The sequence below is a fragment of the Egretta garzetta genome, unplaced genomic scaffold (genome assembly GCF_000687185.1).
Source record: "Egretta garzetta isolate BGI_Z169 unplaced genomic scaffold, ASM68718v1 scaffold100, whole genome shotgun sequence".
Taxonomy (NCBI): domain Eukaryota; kingdom Metazoa; phylum Chordata; class Aves; order Pelecaniformes; family Ardeidae; genus Egretta; species Egretta garzetta.
The window spans coordinates 1,129,531-1,134,969 of record NW_009258265.1 but is presented as its reverse complement, the minus strand read 5'-3'; positions in this window follow the sequence as shown (position 1 = coordinate 1,134,969).

Below are 5,439 nucleotides of genomic sequence, written 5' to 3'. Positions count from 1 at the left end.
CCCAACTTTGGATGCAGCTCAGCTCCCCCAGCCCCTCGCTGCTGCTCCCAGGGGATGCTGGAAGGGGCTCCGCTCAGCCCTGGACACCATGGCCAGTGTGTCCCTGGGGCTGGTGGCCATGGCTGCTCCTTGCCCTGGCAGGACCTGATCTGGTAATGACCCCCCTGGCTGGGGCAGCCCCAGCTGTGCAGCATCTTGTAAGGAAATTAACTTTTCACTGATCTCCTGGCTTTGAGCGGGGGATTAGAGCCCACACGCACTGCAGCCGGGCTCTCCCCTCTTTCCGAAGCCTTTTCAGGGCTGCCGTGGCAGGAGGGGACAACTGCCCTTGCTGGGCTGCTCCCATCTTCCCCCAGCTGGACTTGGTTCTTGGCTCCATTTCGGCTGCCCGGAGCTGGGATTGCCAGCAGCACCTGTGGCTCCTTTTATAATTAGCTAATGCCAGCATGGGTATCCGGGTGAGGACCAAGCAGCAAGGCTGTCCCCAGGGATGTGCATCACCCCATCATACAGCATCCTGCCCGTGCATGGCAGAGCTGCCTGCCCAGACACCCATGGGTGCCCCCCTTCCCACCTACCTGCCCATCCCACCCTGGCCCTGCCAGGGAGGGCTCCGACAGGCAGATTTGGGGCATAATATTGTCTCTGGCAACCAGAAAAGCGAGGAAACAACCCCGTGAGCTGCAGAGCCGGGAGTACCGCAGTAATAAACAGCAGGTTGAGGCTGGAGATTGGTGCTGCCGGTATGAAAAGGAGGACAGGCGGGTTCGGAGCCTCCGCCGGCTAATTAAGCAGCAGCTCCCTATAATGCAAAGGCCTTTTCTTTGCCGATAAGACCCATTTATAATGGGCTGAGCGGTCGCAGGCTGAGTGCTGGGGGGAAACAATTGGAAAGCATATTGCTGGTGGGGCTGGGTTTTAAAAATAGACATGAAGGGCTTGCTTCTGGGCTTTTTTTTTTTTACCTTTTTTTTTTTTTTTTTTAATAAGAAAGAGAACAAAGCAGCTCAGAGCTGCGCTGAGAGTTTCCCGTGGCCTAGAGGAAGAGCAGGGCTCCGAGGAGAGCACCGAGCATCCCACAAGCCCGGCGGGAATGCTTGAAAGCAAGGGAGGATGGCGTTGGATTGGGCTCCCAGCCAAGCGGTCCCCGGGGATGGATGGGGAAACTATCCTGAGGGAGGGGAACAGGGCTGCACACGCTGTCCTTGCCATGGCCACGCGTTGGGATGGGAGCAGGGGGACAGCATGTGCCTGCTTCTCCTCGTGCCTCCCAGGCTGCGCTGGGCTCCAGCCAGCCCCCTGCAAACCACCACGGCCGAGGGGGACTCGCAGCCCAGCCCTGGCACCTCTCCCCAGCCCCGCTTCACCCAGGACTGCCCCCACGGGGAAGAGCCTCAAACCGGGTCCCTTGGTGAGGATGGGAGGAAAATCATACGGGAAACGTGGCTGGCGAGCAGCTTGATCCTGCCGTCATGCGGGGTCCGGCCCCGCTGGGTTAACTGTGCGGGTTAACACATGGGGGTGCTGCCAGCGGATAATTCCCGGGGCCGATACTCTGGCACCTGGATGCCAGCCCGGGAGATAGGGTCTGGGAGGGAGGCCAGGACACCCGGGTCCCAGCCCCGGAGATAGGGTGCCGGGCTGGGAGCCAGGGCTCCTGCCTTCTCCTTCCCTTCACTTTGCTTCCAGTTGTTTCTCCCCCACCCTGCCTCCCCGGGGGCTGCCGGCAGCAGGGTGCAGCCCTTGCTCAGGCCAAGCCCCCATCAATACAACCTAAAGCAATGGGAAAGCTCCGCAGGTTGAAAAAAGGCAACACTTAATATTTTTAACCTCTAGCGAGCACCCGATCTGCATTCCCCCCACCCCTGGGAACCTTGGCCACTGCTGGTTTGCAGAATCAAGCACTAAATATTTATTTAACTTCCTCCAGCATTAGAACTAATCACTAGTATTTTCCATCAAAGCTTCATTTTCATCTTAACGTAATTCCATCTGTGCACGCACAGCCGCATCCTGCTCTCTGACAGGCGGCTCCAAGGCCATCGGCTGCACCCACTTTCGGCAGCGACGGGGGTTCTGTCTCATCTCGTCTCGGAGCACAGACTAGGAGACCCCTGTCCCAGCCCAGCTCCTCCATGGGCTTCCTGTGCAATCCTCACTCATGTCGCAGGGATCCCATGAGGGAGGCCATTGCTTGCCCCAGGAGCTCTGAGCCATCACCAAGGGCTCGCAAACGACCCGAGTCCCAAATAATCTGGCAACAACTTCCGTCACTTGAGGTCCCAACGCCCCCAGTGCCCCATCACAGTGGAGATGGCTCCATCCCACCGGGAGCCACCAGGGACTCGCCCTTGGCAACGGCCCAGGTCTGGGTGCAATCCCAATGCCCTGTTAGCATCAGACCCCCTTCGCCTCCCACCACCAGTTTCTGACAGCCCAAATGCCGGGCAGGTGACACCTCCCATCACCAGATCACTCCGAAAAGTGACTCTTACTGTCTTTGCGGTAGTAGAGGATCTCGAGCTTGCACTCCTCGGAGCCAAGCAGGGCCTGGGTGAGCTGTGCAATGGAGCTCTTGGTGGTGTCGGGGCCGGTGAGGAAGTCGCAGGTGCAGGGTCGCTGCATCACCTCCACGCGGGAGTAGCCGAACATCTCGCAGAAGCCGTCGTTGCAGTAGATGATGGTGCAGTTCTCCATCTGGGCGTTGGCGATGAGGAACTTGCGGTCTGCGGGGAGGCAGGAGAGCAACAAGGCTTAGAGGGGTGGTGGGGACCCACAGGGACAGGGGACAGCCTAGGTGGATGGGGGGTGCTTGGGCTTTTTGGTGCCACCCACCGTGGGGCTTGTACAGGGACAGGCTCCCCAGGGACACCGGTGGCAGGTCTGGGGGGAGGATGGCTGACACCAGCCCACACCACCCCGGGAGCTGCCCTGCTCTTCAGAGAGAGAAAATTCCCACAATTTAATGTGAATTGGTGACTGTGGGGACAGGGGGCCCGAAGAGGGGGTCCCCAGTAAAGGCAGATTTTGCTGGGGTCAGCCTTGACATCGCACCGCTCGCATGTGGGGACTCGCTGCTGTCTAATCCTTGGGCAATCTGTCCCCAAACGGCAGTGCAGGCAGTGGGAAGAGCTGCAGCGTCTGTCCCTCCCCAGGAGCTTATCAGGGACCTGAGTCCTCTTGGAGACTTCCCACCCCTGCTCAGATTTGACTGAAGTCAGGGAAGGGGCGAGAGGAGGAGTGAGCGTGAGGCTTGGCTCATGGGAAGCCGGGTGGAACCCGTCACACTAATGATTCTCCTAATGTTTTATAGGATAATTGTGCCTTCGGGCTGAAGCTGAAATCCAGACCCCGCTGGGCTGCACAGCCCCTGTGCTCAAGAAGAAAAGGGCTCAGGTGGAGGAAAGGGGAAACTGAGGCAGGGAGTGGTGCTGCCCCATCCCCTCCTGGTGCTGCAGCCGCCCGGGCTGGGCTGGGGCTGAACCCCCTGTCCTGCCGGTGTGTGGGCAGTGCTGCCCAGCCCATGTCATCCAGCCCAGATGGAGCCGCTTCCATCCTTATCCTGGGGAAGACCCGGCCTAGAGCTTTGATTTGGTTTGATTTTGGTTTTTTTTTCAGGGAGACTGGGGGGGGTGCTGGGCTGGGGAGGACCCTCTCTGGGACAGGTTGGTTAGGATGTGACAGGGGGCTGCAGATGCTGATGCGATGGATGCCGTGCCCGCCCCCAGCAGCATCTCCATCAGCATTTGGCATCGGGTCCAGGCTGGAGCCAGAGGCAGGTCAGAGCAGAGGGTCCGTTTGGAGGCTGCCCCCCAGCCCAGACCCCAATTAATCTCCTGGATTACCCAGGAATGGCATCTGCAGCCTGCGCACTCCAGAGCCCCGCTGTGCTCCAGCCTCACGGGGGATTTCACCCAAACACGGGAGAAACCTCTGCATGGCTGCAGCACCCAGCGCCGGGACACGGTGGGGTGGGGGGACCCCTCCCCGGCACATCAGGGCTCTCCCTAATGTCACCTGCAGAGTCCCAGATCTGGAGGACGCCTCCCAGTAAAAGTGGTGCTCCCAGGGATGTCAGAGAGGTCTCCTACTTCATCCCACCCTGTGACAGCCCTTGGTGGCCCTTTGTGGGGGACTCCCACCCCGGCACCTTTCCCTCTCCCACGCAGGGCTGACACTGGTGCTGGTGCTGCAAATAGCACAAACAACCACGGCCAAATGTTTCCCAGTTCTCTCTTCCCAATCCTTCTCTAGCCAAACCGCTCTGCCAGCTGGAAGGTGGCACAAGGAGGGGACCTTCCCCCAAAGCCCTGCTCCTGGGGCACGCTCCCCATCTGCGATGAACGTTTAGCCATCCAGTGCCAGCCCCGTGGGCCAGATCCAGGCTGGATCCTGGCTGTGCTGCCGCAGGACAGGATTTACGGGGCTGGCAGGGCGCCGGAGCAAGCTGTGCTGAACGCAGGGGATGTGACCAAGGCCGGGATGGGAAGGAGCTGCAGAGCCAGGACTCCTCGGGGGTATTTTCATGCCAGATTTGCTTTCTGCCCTGCCCTCACCTGCAGATTTGCCCTTGCCCCCACGGTACCGGGGCTCTGCACCGGCCCTGGGAGAGGAGCACGGGGCCTCCCCAGCTCCAGCGGGGACTCACCGGGTGCAGCTGCACCCCTGGGAGCTGCAGGGGTGGGGGTGAAGGCACCCACGAGCAGGGGAGGATGCGGTGCTAGTGACAACAATGTGACCCGGGAGAGGGGCTGGCTTGGAGCCCAGCTGGTGCCCGGCATGGCTGGCACGGCGCAGGCAGGGAGCGGGCAGGGACGAGAGGGCCTGGCTGCTTCCCCGCTGGCACGCTTCGCCGCGTGCCCCCGCTGCTCCCCAGCCGCCGCTTCCCAGCAGGGACTGATAGGAACCAGGGACAGTTTTTCTCGCTTTCCGTCCCCAGGGTCACGTCACTCACTGCCAGGGCAGGCAGCGCAGATCCAGCAGGGATGGCTGTGCCAGGGATGTTTGCCCACCCGGCAAACTCCGACACTGGAGAAAAACCACAGCGAACTGGGGCGATGGGGGGTGCACAGCCTCAGCACCCCACGGCAGACTCCCAAGCACAGCTTTTGGGGCGACGCCAGCCCCCTGCCCCCCTCCCCTCATCCCCAGTTGCGTAGGGGGGACCCAGCCCTATTGGAGTGCCCAGACCGCGGAGCCCCCGCTGCCTCCTCGCCACGGCCCCCACCCAGCCGCACGCAAACCCCAGCACTCCCCGATGCGCACGAACTCTTCACTTATATTTGACACGAAAACCAGCCCAAAAATTCATATAAAGGGATTACTCCGAGCAACAGCAAATGGCAACATTTCACCAGGGACGGCTGCCTCCGAGCAGCGCGGAGTTGAAGGCAAACAGGGCGGCGAGCCCATCTGCGCTGGCGTACACCCCTCTCCCAC